At 41.3% G+C, this 16,971-nt stretch overlaps 1 long non-coding RNA gene across 1 annotated transcript; it reads right to left on the bottom strand.

Annotated features, from left to right (window-relative positions):
- Window positions 1-8,132: 8,132 nt before the first annotated feature.
- Window positions 8,133-15,918, bottom strand: LOC130830766 (uncharacterized). The gene is made up of 3 exons (XR_009047899.1): window positions 15,795-15,918; window positions 11,654-12,052; window positions 8,133-8,597 (listed from the first exon to the last, which is right to left on the bottom strand). It is a non-coding gene; the product is annotated as an uncharacterized LOC130830766 (long non-coding RNA).
- Between the last annotated feature and the right edge of the window lie 1,053 nt (window positions 15,919-16,971).

The raw sequence follows: 16,971 nt of genomic DNA, 5'->3' as shown, positions 1-16,971 counted from the left end.
CTTCTTTATTTTTTTTAATTTTCTTTTTTTTTTCTGGCCGCACCTCCTGGCATGCAGTACCTTAGTTCCCCAACCAGGGATTGAACCCACACCCCCGTGCAGTGGCAGCATGGAGTCCTAACCAGCGGGCCCACCAGGGAAGTCCTTTCTTTCTTGTTTTAAATCCAGGATCCAATCTAGGATTGCCTGTTGCATTTAATTGTTATGTAGCTTTAGTCTCCTTTAATCTTTTACTGCCTCCCCCCCCACCCTTTTAAGATACATGTAAAGAGTCCAGGCCTGTTGTTTCAAATGTATCAGAATAAAATTCATGTTAATCACTTAGGTCTGAGAGTCCTTCTGTCCTTCTCAGTGCATTGTATCAGCAGGTGGGTAATGTAGTTGGTGTGAACATCAGGATGTCATGTTTCAGAGAGCTTCATTTCCTCTTTGCAATTAAGAAACAATCTGGGGGTGGTGATGCTTGGATACAGCATAAATCTTCTGTTTCCCAGCAGTTTTCACCTATGGTTTTAGCATCCATTGTTCATACCTATTTGAATCAGTCATTAAATTGTTGAAGTAATGATGATTTTTAAAGCAATCAATCTTTTTATATTTCAGAGTTGGGATTCTTCCGTAAATAAGGGCCTCTCCACTACCTCTTTTTGTTGGAGGGTCCTAGACTCCTAGATTCTGTTTCAATTCAATTTGCTTTAATCCATGGCCATTTATTTTTTTTTTAGATGCTCAAACTATCCCAACTTGGCCAGTAGAAGCCTCTGTTAGGAGATGCCTATGCTTTTTGATTTGTTCCCCTAAAGCCAAATGCCTCTGCAGAGCTTATGATTAACCTCTCATATCCAGAACTTTATTCCCTTTTTTGTTCAGCACCTGTTCCCTTCAGGATTGAGAAGTATCAAAGGAAAGGGGGGGACTGAAACTGAGCAGGACCCTGTGGGGCCCTCCTAGGTACAAAAGTCCCTCTCTATTTCCTTTTTTTTTAAATAAATAAATAAATAAAATATATTTATTTTATTTTTTGGCTGCTTGGGTCTGCATTGCTGTACACAGGCTTTCTCCAGTTGCGGCAAGCAGGGGCTTCTCTACATTGCAGTGCGTGGGCTCATCATTGGGGTGGCTTCTATTGTTGCAGAGCATGGGCTCTAGGCATGCAGGCTTCAGTAGTTGTGGCTCATGGGCAGCATGTGGGATCTTCCTGGACCAGGGCTCGAACCCATGTCCCCCGCATTGGCAGGCGGGTTCTTAACCACTGTGCCACTTAGGAAGTCCTGCCTCCTTATTTCTTATTTGTGGGAAAAAGCTTTGGCCCCTATGCCTTCCCTGAGTTCCAAAGAGCAGACTCAATCTGTTTCTAGTTATGGAAGTGAGGGAATGCAGAAACAAAGGAAAAGCAGTTAAACAAGAAAAGCAATGACAACAGTTGAGCAATAAAACAGAGTTCTAGTTCCTCCTCGAGGGACATACCAAAACAGTCTAACACATATCTTTAAGCTGTTGTGTAGGAACTAAGACCCCCCCATCCAGGTGGAGGATGGTGACCACAAGCTGAGCGCAAGCACGTAGACCCCAGACTCGCTGGAACCAGAAGGTTGATGATTTAGATTCCTGAAACATCACCCAGTTACCTCACCACCAACTAATCAGAAGAAAGGCATGCCCCCTGCAGCCCTCACCCTACATGTTGCCTTTAAAAACCCTTCCCTGAACGCTATCAGGGAGTTCAGGTCTGTTGAGCATGAGCTGTTCATACTCCTTGCTTGGTGACCTGTGAACCAAGGCTGTACTTTCCTTCACCACAACCCAGTGTCAGTATATTGGCTTTGCTGGGCAGTGGGCAATCTCACCCAAGTGCGGTTCCGTAACACCCATGACATTTTTTTTTTTAACACTTCCTTACTTTCTGAAACAACAAGATGAAGATGATTCAGGCCCACCTTGTGCTTTCCCTGACCCAAACCTGAAATCGGCCAGGGACCCCTGGTTTCTTTTACTGGGAATAGTACTCAAGTACTGTGTTCTAATATACAGCATTTTTATGTTCAACAACAACAACAACAACAACAACAACACTCCTGGATAGTTTGGAGAATTCTGATAATTTATCCCATGATTTACTTTTCCCATCTGATATCAATCACTTTATAGTTGCTAATTATAGAAATAATTTCTGACAATTGGTATTTTAAACGATTATCATCAGCCATTTTAAATTAATAAAACAGGGAAGCCGGGACTTCCTAGGTGGCACAGTGGTTAAGAATCCGCCTGCCAATGCAGGGGTCATAGGTTCAATCCCTGCTCCAGGAAGATCCCACATGCCATGGAGCAGCTAAGCCTGTGTGCCACAACTACTGAAGCTTGCTCGCCTAGAGCCCGTGCTCTGCAACAGGAGAGGCCACTGCAATGAGAAGCCCACATACCACAATGAAGAGTAGCCCCTGCTCGCTAGAGAAAGCCTGTGTGCAGCAACAAAGACCCAACACAGCCAATAATAAATAAGCAAATAAATAAATAAATTTATTTAAAACAAACAAACAAACAAACAAAAAACAGGGAAGCCATTAGCTTAAGGTGGCTTCAGTGCCTCAGGAGTCCAGTAAGCAAACCAAAAGCTAAGACTGAAATCCCTCAAGGTTAAGGAATCAAAACCTAAGGACAGCCAATCACAAACAGCCAACGAGGCTTTCCCAAATAAGGCAACCTGAAGCTGTAGCCAACCAGTAATTTCCTCGCTTTGGTTCCCATCTTCTCTGTAAAAGTCTTGTGTCCCCTAGCTCCTGCCCTGGAGCTCTCCTAACACTTCCGGTTTGGTGCTGCCTGATTCAGTGGATTTTTACTCACATGGACTCTTAAAAATTTTAATATGCTTCAGGTTACCTTTTAACAGCCATCTGTTGTCCTTAAAGTAGTCTATAACTTATAAAATACTGGTTCACAGATTTAAAATAGATGATCAAAAGTGATGCGATACAGAGGAAGTGCTAAAAAATAAGCTGTATTCCAAATGAAGAATCTTTATTTATGATCTTAAAGTTTTCTTCTAAATCAATACCACATGATTTTGCAGTGAATGGTAGTGACCACTACTGGGATTGGTCATGTAACTGTTTACTTAATTGAATGATTCACTGACTGACACATGAGACAATTATTTTTGTTACAGTATGTTGTCTGTCTAACACAGTGACTGAGCTGTAGGCAATGCATGAGAAATCTATAAGTGCTGAGTCATGAGAGAAATTGTACAAACTTTTGTAATTATTTTAATACTCTAAATATTTAAACATTTAATACTAAATTTCAGAAAAATGGCCCATGTACCCACTTTACATGTGTCTTTTCAAGGGGTTGGGGAAGTATTGATTTCTTAATGCAAAAAATAAACCATTTTCAAGAGAAGATTCTACTTTAATGATACCACTGCTGGATACACAGGGAATCTTTTCACTATGAAAACTTTTTAAGCTTTTTAGAAAATTTGTCTCTGCTAGAGATGCTTATGAATCTATAATTGTGCTCTTTTATGGTCCACTAAGGCTTGAAAAGGTATTCTTTTGCTTGTTTTATTGTGCTAAGATAAACAAAATTTACTATTTTAATCGTTTTTAGGTGTGCAGTTCAGTGGCATTAAGTGCATTCACAGTGTTGTGCAGTGAAGAAGGTCTGGCTGTAAACTGTGGCCTTTGCCTATTCAGGTCTGTTTTGGATTGTGTCAATCGCAAGGGGCAGACTGTTCAAATATTACGTTATTACAGTCTACATAGAACAGAGACAAGGGTCGAGGTTCACAGCATCCTATCTTTTAGTGAGAACAAAACTATGTGTGTGTATATATATATATATGGAAAACAAATAGCAAAAACTTTTTATCATATAAAGCCACATAAATAGATAAAGGCTTTTTGAAACTAAACATAATGGACATAATATATAACGGAAATAATATGTTGGAATATATATTATAATAATATAATATAATGGAAACTAATGGACAAATGATGTAGATGATCCACAGAATATAATAATGATAATAATAGTAGTAATAGGAATGACAAAAGAGCAAAAACTTATTGCGCTTGATTATATGTCAAGCACTGTTTCAGCAAAGAAGCACTTTATTTCCATTACGTCACTTAATTGTCCTAACAATCCTATGCGGTACGCACTAGTATATCTGAGCAGCTATGCAGTGTTGAGAACGTTGCTACCGGAACAAGAGCTCAGAACCTGGGCTTAAATCGTGGTCTGTCATTTACTTGCTGTGTGGCCCTGGGAGAATAACTTAACCTTTCTGTGCCTTAGTTTCCTTATTAGAAAAATGCGGACTATGCCAATAATAGTATTGTACCTACCTTATAGGATTGTTGTGAAACTTAAACAAATCACTGCATAAAGCACTTGGAAACTTGAACCAGATTTGTCTGACCTCAGAGCTCTTAACCGCTCCACTATGTGCTGCTACTCATTCACTCCACAAATATTTACTGAGGACTTAACTGCAGTGCTGGGCACCATGCTAGGTGCTGCAGATGCAACAGTGCTTCAGAAAGCCAAAAGTCCTTCCCATCCTAAAACTTACAATATGGAAAACTGTTCAGCCTTGTTTTAATATATTAAAAAATTAAATAAAAATGAAAACTATGTTAAATGCTAAAAGCCAATGTCAATATAGGTTTACCGAAGTGATAGTCTCATATTATACAGGAATGTGAAATTAGCATAGTTATTTCAGCAAATAACAGATATGGGTGTTAAAAGTCATAATAGTCTCATAATTTATTCAATCTCCCCAAAAATCCAAAATATAAAAGTATATTTACAAAGGTATTTGTTACAGTATCATTTATTAAAGGAAAAGAAACCTAAAATGCTTACTGAAAGGGAAATTTTAAATACATGATGATGCAGCTCCTTACAGGAGTGTCATGAAGCAATAAAAAATTCAATATAATAACTCTAGTAGGCAGAATACCGACTTCCCAAAGATGTCCACGTCCTATCCCCAGGACCTGTGAAACGTTAGGTTACATGACAAGAGGGAATTAGGTGGCTAATCAGGTGACTTGAAAATGGGGCACTATCCCGGCTTATCTAGGTGGGCCCAAGGTAATCACAAAGGTTCTTAAAAATGGAAGCCAGAAGAGACAGTGTCAGGTGCACACGTTGTGAGAAATATTTGAGCTGCCATTGCTGGCTTTGAAGATGGAAGAGGGGCCATTAGCCAAGGAATGTGGGCAGCCTCTAGACACTGGAAAGGCTAAGGAGACCCTTCTCCCCTAGAGCCTCCAACATGGAATGCAGCCCTGCCCACCTCATGATTCTAGGCCAGCAAGACTCATTTTGGACTTCTGACCTCCAGAATATAAGATAATAAGTTTGTGTGGTTTTAAGCCACTAAATTTGTGGTAATTTTTTACAGCAGTAATAGGAAACTAATATGATAATCTTGGGTGGGAAGATGTCAAAACTTTGCTCCAGGAACTTTCCTGGCGGTCCAGTGGTTAAGACGCCTCGCTTCCCCTGCAGGGGGTGCGGGTTCAATCCCTGGTCAGGGAACTAAGATCCTACAAGTGGAGTGCGGCGAGGCCTCCCCCCCCGCCCCCCAAAAAAAGAAACCAACTTTGCTCCATGTTTATGCTCCCAGGCTGCGTTCCAATTGCATTTTCACAGTGAGTACAACCACCCTCTGTGGGGGCGTGGGGGTGGGAAGATGGCTGTTCCTGGGATCCAGCTTTATCTTCTGATAACTCCTTACTCCTCCAGGGCCTGCCTTATGGATAGATCCTTAGTTGTTGTTGTCGTTGTTGTTTTTAAGCTCTTTATTGGAATATAATTGCTTTACACTGTTGTGCTAGTTTTTGCTGTACACCAACGTGAATCAGCTAGCATTTTTACATATATCTCCATATCCCCACCCTCCTGTGACTCCCTCCCACTCTCCCTATAGATCCTTAGTTTGACACATAATTTGGCTTTTCAAATTCTGGCAGGCTTCAGACAACCAGATACGCAACAATGCTGGATTTCCCTCTGGAGGCAAAAAGGATATCTGTAAGGAAAGCTATGTGACTTCTTCCGTCTTTCCTTTCAGATGACCTTCCTTCAGCTAAATTTGTATCTTTACTGTAGCTCTTTTCTAAAGGCTAAAGATGTACGCAACAGCTAGAATTTTTCCTACTAATGTCACAAATGCTCCAGTCCCCATATACAGCAGACCTCAGTTTAACCAACAGTCCGGCTCCCATGTGCCAAGGAAGGCCACCTTCCCAGCCCAGAATGCTGGGACCCCCTGTACTTTCCAGCCTACCCCCAGGCTCACCCAATTGCACAATCAGGTTTGCTGCCTGCCACACTCCATTTCCTGATGCCAAATTCTGTACAGGTTAGTATTCAACTAAGAAAATATATTAACACAAACTATCTTTATATATCTATATGTAGATATATAGATATACAAAGAACCTACATATTAGGGAACTTAATAACGATAGAGATGACAATACAGATAAATGTGGGAAAGTTTCTTTCAACAGGATATGGACTTTTTTTTTTTGGCCGCAGTGTGTGGTATACGGGATCTTAGTTCCCCGACCAGGGATCGAACTCATGCCCCCCTGCAGTGTAAGCACGAAGTCTTAACCACTGGACCACCAGTAAGTCCTTATTTGCCTTTTTTTTTGGATATGGACTTTTTAAATAAATATTTTTAAGACAATTGATTATCCATGTGGAAATTTAAAAAAGCAAACCAAAACAAGGCCCTACCTCATACCATATACAAAACATGAATTCCAAGTGAACTAAACCTAAATGTAAAAAAATCGAAATTTTAAATTAAAAAAATTTTTTATTAGAGTATAGTTGATTTATAATGTTGTGTTAGTTTCTGCCGTTCAGCAAAGTGAATCAGTTATACATATACATATATCCACTCTTTTTAGATTCTTTTCCCATACAGAGTATTGAGTAGAGTTCCGTGCGCTACACAAGACGTTTTTGTTATCTATTTTATACATAGTAGTATGCATCTGTTAATCCCAAACTCCTAATTTATCCTTCCCCCCTTCCCCCTTTGATAACCATAAATTTGCTTTCCATGTCTATGAGTTTCTTTCTGTTTTGTAAATAAGCTTATTTGTATCATTTAAAATTTTTTTTTATTTTATTTTTTTTTTTATAAATTTATTTATTTATTGCCTTTGTTGGGTCTTCGTTGCTGCACATGGGCTTTGTCTAGTTGTAGTGAGCAGGGGCTACTCTTCGTTGTGGTGGGTGGGCTCCTCATTGCCGTGGCTTCTGTTGTTGCAGAGCACGGGCTCTAGGTGCACGGGCTTCAGTAGCTGTGGCACATGGGCTCAATAGTTGTGGCGCATGGGCTTAGTTGCTCTTTGGCATGTGGAATCTTCCTGGAGCAGGGATTGAACCCGTGTCCCCTGCATTGGCAGATGGATTTTTTACCACTGTGCCACCTAGGAAGTCCTGTATCATTTTTTTAGATTCCACATATAAGTGATATCATATATTTGTTTTTCTCTGTCTGATTTACTTTACTTACTATGATAATTTCTAGGTCCCTCCATGTTGCTGTAAATGCATTATTTCACTCTTTTTTATGGCTGAGTAACATTCCATTGTGTGTGTGTGTGTGTGTGTGTGTGTGTGTGTGTACACACATCACATCTTCTTTATCCATTTACCTGTTGATGGACATTTAGGGTGTTTCCATGTCTTGGCTATTGTAAATAAATAATAACCTATTTTATATATTGTAGTATGTATATGTCAATCTCAATCTCCCAATTTGTCCCTCACCCCCAAAAAATTTTAAAATTTTTGAACAAAATAGAGAAGAATTTCTTACTTGAGATATTAAAATCATAAACCATAAAGGAAAAGAATGATACATTTGATTTCATTAAAATTTTAAAAACTCCTGTTCAACAAAAGGATATTTTAAAAAATAGTTAACATATATATATTTTAAAACAAAACAAGTCACAAAGTGGGATGAGATCAGTTCCATAAATTTATTTACAAAGAATTGTACACAGAACATATTGGAAAAAACCTCAGAAATTAATGAGAAAAAGACAGATAATCAACAGAAAAATAAGCAAAAGACATGAGTAGACATTCACAGATGAGGAAACCTACATGACTGATAAACATATGAAAAGATGTTCAGTCTCAAGGTAACCAGAGAAACAAATTTAAAAACACAAGATTCTATTTTATGCAGGTAGAATTGGCACAAATTTTGGTGCTGGTGATACCAATTGTTGGTGAGGAGGTAGAGCTGCTACAACTCTCGCATAGTCTTGGCGGGAGTGTGAGACCAGAGTTTGGCAGAGGTGGCAAGGTTGAGGGTGGGCAAAGTCTGCGCAGGCACAGGATATCTTAGCTTTGTTCAGGATGGTTCCCCTCTGCATGAGAGGAATGGTGGCAGAAACTGGGGTTTTGTGCTTCTGTTTTAAAATCAAATGGTAGGGACTTGCTTGGCTGTCCAGTGATTAGGACTCTGTGCTTCCACTGCAGGGGGCACGGATTTGACCCCTGGTCCGGGAACTAACATCTTGCATGCCGTACAGTGTGGCCTAAATAAATAAATAAACCATTAAAAAATAAAATAAAATGTTAGGGAATGGTACTGAGAACAGAAAAAAAGACCTCTTTCTTCCATTGTCTATTTATAAATGTAGGGATGAACTCTCCTTGGCGCTGCTGGAGTCACATGCCTTCCCCAGGTGTGCTACAAGTGGGGTGGGGTTACTATTATCAGCTCAGTCAGGGTCCCTCGGACCAGAGAGGGAGAGGCATCATCTCTAACAGTTCTGTTCCCCCCTAGAATCAGGGAGAGGCAGACTATCAGAGGGAAAGGGGTGTTCTGGGAAAATACAAATCACAGATGTCCATAGTAGGATCAAACGAAGCATGCTAATTTGTGATCTTTTTTCCTTTACCCCCAATGATTAGTATTACACAAAATTTCTCAGGCAGGGGTAGGGGGGCGGTGTTAGGATTTATCTTTTTTGTGTTTTTTAGCCACCCTGCACAGTATGTGGGATCTTAGTTCCCCGACCAGGGATCAAACCCATGTCCCCCATCACACTGGAAGGGCGGAGTCTTAACCACTGGACCACCAGGGAAGTCCCAGGATTTATCCTTTTTAAAAAATTGAGGTTGTTGGGAAGGAAAAACTTTTCTTCTACCTTTTCAGGTTCAGTAAGCAGGGACTTGTGAATTAAACCAACAAAAGGCAGATTAACAGGAGAAAAGGCAAACAATTTAATATTCACATGCACAGAAACTCAGTGAAACTCAAATAAGTGATTAGACTCAGAACTTATATACCCTTTTATGAAAGGAAAGAGGGTTTGGGCTTCCAGGGGTGATAAATCATGGAGAAGTGACTAGCAACTCTATGGGGGAAATAATGGAAGATAAAGGTCATTTTCAGTAAGGTATGTTCATGCAGATGCATCTCAGTGCCAACTCCTCATCCGCCGTGATAAGAGCCCCTCTTCTCTTTCTGGTGGAGGGGAGGAAAGACACCTTCTTCACAAAGGGAAATTTATGCCCTGCTTCTAGTCAGATAAGAGAAGGGCAAGAACTCTTCCTGTATCCGTTGATAGCTAAAATAATCCTTATGCCAAAATGGCATATTTTTATCCTCTTCAAGGTATAACTGACAGGCAGTAAAATTCACCATTTTCAGTATTTAGTTCTATGAGTTTTGACAAATGCATACCATGGTAACCACCAACACAATCAAGGTATAGAAAGTTTCACTATCCCTCCCCCCTCCAAATTCTACACACCCTGTTGTAAACAACCCCTGGTCCCATCTCTCAGAATTTTCAACAGAGCGTTTTCAGTTTGAGAGAACCAAATCCCTAAAGTAAATAGATCTTGTTTCCTAAATCACCATAAATAATCCTAGAAATAGTCACTAAAATTTAAATTGGAAGCATGAATATAGAGCAGGTACCAGAAACAAACATAAAAACCTAATTGATCTAAGTCTAAACCAACTTCAGTTTAGTGGTATGACATGGTCTTGTGGAATTGGTAGGTAGGTCCTTCCTCATGGTCCCCCTTTACAATCACCATTATTCATGGGTGGGGTACCCCGACTGCAGTACCTCCCCCCTCCTGGGGTCACCTCGGGGGCAGCGGGGTGCTGGGACTGAGGCACCCCTTGAATGACCACACTGAGTAAAGACAGACGATTCCATCAAAAGCAGGGAAGCGGGGCAGAGAGAAGTTCCTGCTCCCATGGCAGCGTCCAGGGAAACAGATTTAACGTGAGTAAACTCTTGTGAACTTGAACAGGGTCCTTCAGATCTCTAGGCCCCATTTTCTCCTTGGTAAAAGAATGATGAGAAGTCCACACTCACTTTAAGGAGCGTTTATCTAAATTATAAATCTTCAAATCCGACAGCCTTTGTGAACTCAGCTCCAGAGAAACCTCCATGCCTACGTGTCTTATCCCCAAAAATGCCCCACCACTCTCTTGTTAAAGAAGTTACAATAAGAAGAATAAATATTCTTGTGTTAATCATTTGGGTACCTCCGGATATAATAAGATCGTGTCCTAAAAGGCAAATTTTATGATAAATGTCTGGTGTACATACAGCCCCCTACTTGGGAGGGAATCCATCATTGCATGTACCCATAGCACACAGGCTGAAGTAGAGGGGGGGTCACCTCTGAGCCAGAGAGGGAGCACCCCAGGATCAAGGCTGCCACCCATACAGCACCTCTGCTTCATGATGGCCTGTCTGAGATGCAGAACGGGGCGGGGCGAAGGGAGAGTCCTTCCAAGTGCAAATCCAGGGCTCAGGCAGCAACAGGAAAGCCCTCTAAAAGAGGAGTTCAGGGACTTCCCTGGTGGAAGGGTGGTTAAGAATCTTTCTGCCAATGCAGGGGACACAGGTTCGATCCCTGGTCCAGGAAGATCCCACATGCTGCTAAGCAACTAAGCCTGCTGCTACAACTACTGAGCCCATGTGCTGCAACTACTGAAGCCCATGTGCCTAGAGCCCGTGCTCCACAACAACAGAAGCCAGCACACCACAACGAAGAGCAGCCCCTGCTTGCCACAACTAGAGAAAGGTTGCGTGCAGCGATGAAGACCCAATGCAGACAAAAAAAAAAAAATAGGATTTCAGCTGCTGTGTCTCCAAGGAGGCTTTGAGGGGTAAAGAAAGCACCTGGGTATGGATAGCTAGGCAGGTTCTTTGCTTTGGGCAGACTGCACCCTGACAGCATGCTGACGGCAGTGACTAGGCTATGTGGATTAACACTAGGTTCAAAGTAGTTTGTCCAAAAAGAGCTTCCTGGAATTTTGATGTGGAAAATGTGTCCAGCTTCAGACAAATGCGTACATCAGGATCCTGACAATGTCATCAGAGTGCCTTTCTTTCCCCGCCAAATGCTAACACCCTCAGATTCACTCTCTCCCAGTTTGGTGACCAGAACAGCACAGAAACCCAGTTCCAAGTAGCCTAAGTACCTTCAGCCAGATGAGCTCTCAACACAGGGTAGAATGTGGTTGACAAAACCAATAATAATGATTATTCATAATTATTGAAAAAAGTATTTCAATAATAATAATAATAATAATAATAATAATAAATTGAGTTCTTACCAGTGTTACTGAACCAGGTTCATCTTGCCCATCGCTCAGCAGCCAAAATGCTGAGATCCCGAGGTTTGCAGCAGAGAGATTTATTCCCAAAACAGCCAAACGAGGAAATGGGGGGGAAAATCCCAGATCTGCCTCCCAGGAGGCAAGGGGTTGGGGTATTTATGGGATAGAGAAGAAAGCAGCAGGACAGTCTGAGGCATGGGAAGTGTGGGGAAAGGTGCTGGAGAAAAGGTGGCGTAATTGTCGTTCTGCGCAGGCGTCAGGAGGCCACAGGCGGCTGCACGTCCAAAAGGTCACCAGACACTTGTGCAAGCCCAGATAGAAGGTCAGTGGTCCTATCCAGTCTTAACTGGCTCAGCTTGAATTAGATGCAGCGGACTCCAAGTTCCTGGAAAACAGCTTGGGCAAACATTTTATTGTTTAGGCCACGTGCCACTTGGAGGACCTTGAATAGTGAAGGTAGGTGATGGCAGGTAAGGTGGATTTGGCCCAGGGTTTCACCAGTACCAGGTGCTGTCCTTTACAAAGATTCTCTCATTTAGTCCCCACAGCCCATTAGGTAGGTATCACTGCCATTTCACAGATGACAACACTGTTCCACACTATGTTCTGCATCTCTAAGCCTGTCAGATGCAACAGCTTTCCCACTGGTGTGTGGTACTCAGTGCTCCCTCCCCAGTCCCATTTCTATCAACCATGTCTCTATTTTATAATATATCCTGGTCATCAGCCCTTGATTCAGATGACACCCCTCAACAGCCTCCTCCTGGGGAGCTGTTTTTCCACCAAACTTAGGAGTTGACTTAGGAAGTTTTGTTTCAGAGGCTGACTTTTTAACAATCTTGTCTTCAAGCTCTATGCATAGAAAGGGGCTACTGCTAAAGATAAGTAGCTCTGAGCCTGCTCCGTGGAAGTGAGGGAGAGGGACATGTCAATGAAAATGATATATAAACTATCTGTATCATAAGAATAGAAAAGAATTTTATTTGAGCAAAACTAAAGGCTAGCCTGGAAGCCATCTTCCCAGATTATTCTGAGAAGCAGCTCCAGAGAAGCAGGGTTTTAAGCACAGTTTTATATCTTGTCAGAACAGAGAACCTTAAACAAGTCAAGGTTACAGTTCTTCAACATTTCAAAAAAAGAAAACAGACCAGCACACCCACAGCAAATCAGCAAGGCCTTGGCACCTGGGAAGGGAGTCTTATCATCAAAGGGGTACCAGCATTGGTGTCCCAGGAAGAGGGGCATTTAATCTTTATTTTTAACATGGACATTCTTGACTTCTGATCAATGTGCCCTTTCCTTAAATAATTAAAGCAGGTGTACGATGCATGTATGGTAGGCCACAAACAGGTTATTTCAGTTAGCATAAAATTCATGTTAACTCATGCATAAGCCAGAATGACCTCCTCATATCTCAATATGTGAAAATTTCTTTTATCAGACAACTCAACAAGTGGCTGTCCTGTAGTCGGCTGTAATAAAAGTGAGCCACTTAGGAGGGGAGGACCTCATTCTGCAGAGGAAATCGGGAAAGTGAGGCCCATGAGGGCAGCGATTTGATCTGCTTGTCCACCGCAGTATCCCAGCACGCAGAACAGTGCCCGCGCCTGGGAGAGATCAGTCTGCAAAATCAGCAAAGCAAGTTTCCTTGGACTTGCCTCTGGACAGTCTATGAGGACTGTTCCAGGTGGGGTCAGCATTTGCGAATGCACAACCGTATGAAGACCCTCAGATGTCTGATGTGGGTCCCCCACCCTTAGCCCCCTACACAAATGTGTGCTGGGGCAAAACACCGCTTACAGTGTTACCTCTGCTGGGTAGAATGAACTACAGAAATGTGTTCTTCAGAAAGTCAGTAAAAATGCTTATTGGAGTAATTTTTCTGATTTAGTCTTTTGTAATGTTCATCAAGTATTTCCTACTCTCCACCTATCAATATGCATGGTAGGACTGCAATTCTTTACTCCCACTAAAGTTTAGGTGTGGCTACGTGACTGACTTTGCCCACCAAATGTAAAAGGACATAATAGAAATTTTAAGAATCCCCACTCTGAATGTAAATTGGTGCAGCCACTATGAAAAACAGTATGGCGGTTCCTTAAAAAACTAAAAATAGAGCTACCATGTGATCCAGCAATCCCACTTCTGGACATATATCCAGAGAAAACCATAATTCAAAAAGATACCTACAGCCCAATGTTCATAGCTGCACTATTTACAATAGCCAAGGCATGGAAGCAACTTATGTCCATTGACAGATGAATGGATACAGAAGATTTGGTATCACCTTCTATATGACTGAATCACCTTGCTATACACCGGAAACTAACATAACATTGTAAATCAACTATTCTTCCATTAAAAAAAAACTTAAAAGAAAAAAGAATTCCCACTCTGCTCAGTGGATGTGTAGCATTAGCAAGAAATTAGCCTTTGTGTTACAAGCCACCATACATCTTCACACCCCTTTGTTTCAGTTAATCCTCACAGAGGCCATATGCCAGAGGTACTATTCCAATTTTCCCAATAAGGAAATCAAGGCTTGTTCATAGTGAACCTGCCTCTGGAGCTGTGTTCTCCACCAACATGGATGCCAGCCACACAAGTACGTGAAATGTGGCAGGTCCAAACTGAGATGTGCTGTCGGTGTAAAATACATGCCAGATTCAAAACTGATAAGAAAAAAAAGAATGCCAAATATATCAGCAATCATTCATATTGATTATATGATGAATGATATTTTAGACACATTGGGTAAGATAAAATATATTATTAATATTTATTTTACCTGTTTATTTTTACTTTTGAAAATAGAGCAATTAAAAATTTTTAAGTACATAGGTAGCTTGTGTTAGTAACTTGCACTATATTTCTATTGTTTCCCTACAAATTTAAACAGTTTTTGTTCTAGTTCTATGAAGAATGCCATTGCTAATTTGATAGGGATTGTACTTCTATTGGATCACAGATTACAGATGGAGGAAGCAGAGACTGGTTCTGCTAATTCTAAATTCAGTGCTGTTTCTAAGATACCTTCTTCCCCTTCGGAGCTGTTTTATTTGGTGAAGGTGGTTTGACTGACGGCTCATCTACATTTATTTATTCATGGATTCAAACAACAAATATTTATTGAACATACTTGATAAACATTACAACATTATGTATGCAAAGCATATGGGAGAATGGTATGATTTTGCTCTGCCCAGAATGTACAGTCCTGCGGAGGATAAAAGTCCTGTGCTTGAAAAACCGATCAATGGCCAAGTTGGAAGGTAAATGAGATGCTAAGACAAATGCTGCTTAAGGAAGGGAAATGTGAACTGGGTGAGAGCAAGAAAAAAAAAAGCTTTAAAATGCAGTTTGTTCCTTGAACTTTCCTTAATAATCACAACTTATGTGGGCTAAGCAAGTCTGTACATTAACCCAATTTTATTCTTCTACATGTTAATACTTTAAAAAGAACTTAATCTGTGCACTTTAGATGCAAACACTTCCCACTGCGGGGGGATGGGGGGGGGTGGAAGGCGGGGAGGGGAACCACTAAGGAATTCTGCTTCGTTTTGTCTCAATTAGGCTGACAAATAACAAAACTGATGCCCTAGCTCACAAGTGAAAATAACTAGGACAATTCAAAATTTTTAATCTTTTTTTTTTTTAAGCTCTTCATTGGAATATAATTGCTTTCCACTCTTTTACCAGTTTTTGAGGTACACCAAAGTCAATCAGCTGCATTTATACACATATCCCCATATTCCTTCCCTCTCGCGACTCCCCCCCACCCTCCCCATCCCGGCCCTCTAAGGCATCACCCATCATCGCGTTGATCTCCCTTTGTAATACAGCAACTTCCCACTGGCTATCTATTTTACACTTGGTAGTATATATATGTCTGTGCTACTCTCTCACTTCGTCCCAGCTTCCCTTTCGCCCCCCACCCCCCCGAACCTCAAAACTTTTAATCTTTAATAATTACCAAAGGGACTATTAAATCTGAAACGTGAGTCAATGAACCATGGTCACATTCTCATTTCTTCACAATTCAATGCTCACATCAAACCCTTTGATTTTCATATGGTCTTTTAATTAAATCCTGTTTATAATCGGCCATTTTCTTTATCTTTTATAAGCAAGTACCTACCCTCTGCCAGTGATTTTCACAGCGTGAGTTATAGTCAGTATCGTCAGTTGTCAATATTGGAAATCATTTTCTCCAGCCCAGATCTATGGAGTCAGAAATTCCCGAAGTGTGGCCTGAGAATCTGTATTTTCACAGGTGATTCTACTGTACACTGACGTTGAAGACGCATTGAAGCTAGTCTAGTGTATAAACAACTTGATATCTTGCATTCTCCCTGACAAGATCAAAGTACAGGAGGGATGAGGGCGAAGGAATATTTTGAAAGGCCTCCAATAGTCAAGGGGAGTGGAGAGGACTATTCATAACCCTTTGGTGCCAAGAAATGTGGAACTTCTAAAGCTAAAAGCTAATGCATGTTGTATCAGTGACTTTGCATGCGGGAAATTCCTCCACCCACCATGCCCAGGGGCACAAGGAGTCTTGGCATCTCTTAAATAACACAAGTTGGCAGGGCCGGGGGGGGGGGGCGGTTTCTGATTTCCAACTTTGCTATCTGAAAGTAAGCAAAATGATGCTACTCATTTCCTTCTTCAAGGCAGATGAATGTACCTGATCATTTTTCTTAATGGCAGACATAAAATAGTAGTTTGAGGGGAGATACTGAGCAAATGGTTGGGAAAAAGGCTCTGGTAAAAGACTACTCCTTCTTGGCAAGAACAAGTAGCCTGGAAGGGTGTTGATACAGCATTTCCTTGTAGCACAATCCGGGGTTCTTGTAGGATTACAGCTCTCTAACGTTCCAGATGTAGTTTGGATCCTCTTTCATTTGGGGCACCGGTTGGGTCTGGATACTTTTTTTTTAAATTAATTAATTTTATTTTTATTGGCTGCGTTGGGTCTTTGCTGCTGTGCGCGGACTTTCTCTAGTTGCAATGAGTGGGGGCTACTCTTGGTTGCAGTGCATGGGCTTCTCATTGCTGTGGCTTCTCTTGTTGCAGAGAATGGGCTCTAGGCATGCGGGCTTCAGTAGTTGTGGCACATGGGCTCAATAGTTGTGGCACACGGGCTTAGTTGCTCTGTGCATGTGGGATCTTCCTGGCCTAGGGCTTGAACCAGTGTCCCCTGCATTGGCAGGTGGATTCTTAACCAGTGTGCCACCTGAGAAGCCCTGGATACTTTTATCTTTAAACTTTTAAAAAAAAATTAATTTTAAACTCTCAAGATATGGCAAAAAAAG

This window comes from Hippopotamus amphibius, chromosome 11 (genome assembly GCF_030028045.1).
Source record: "Hippopotamus amphibius kiboko isolate mHipAmp2 chromosome 11, mHipAmp2.hap2, whole genome shotgun sequence".
Taxonomy (NCBI): domain Eukaryota; kingdom Metazoa; phylum Chordata; class Mammalia; order Artiodactyla; family Hippopotamidae; genus Hippopotamus; species Hippopotamus amphibius.
Note: the sequence above shows the minus strand (reverse complement) of the source record. Positions and strands in the feature narration are given on the sequence as shown.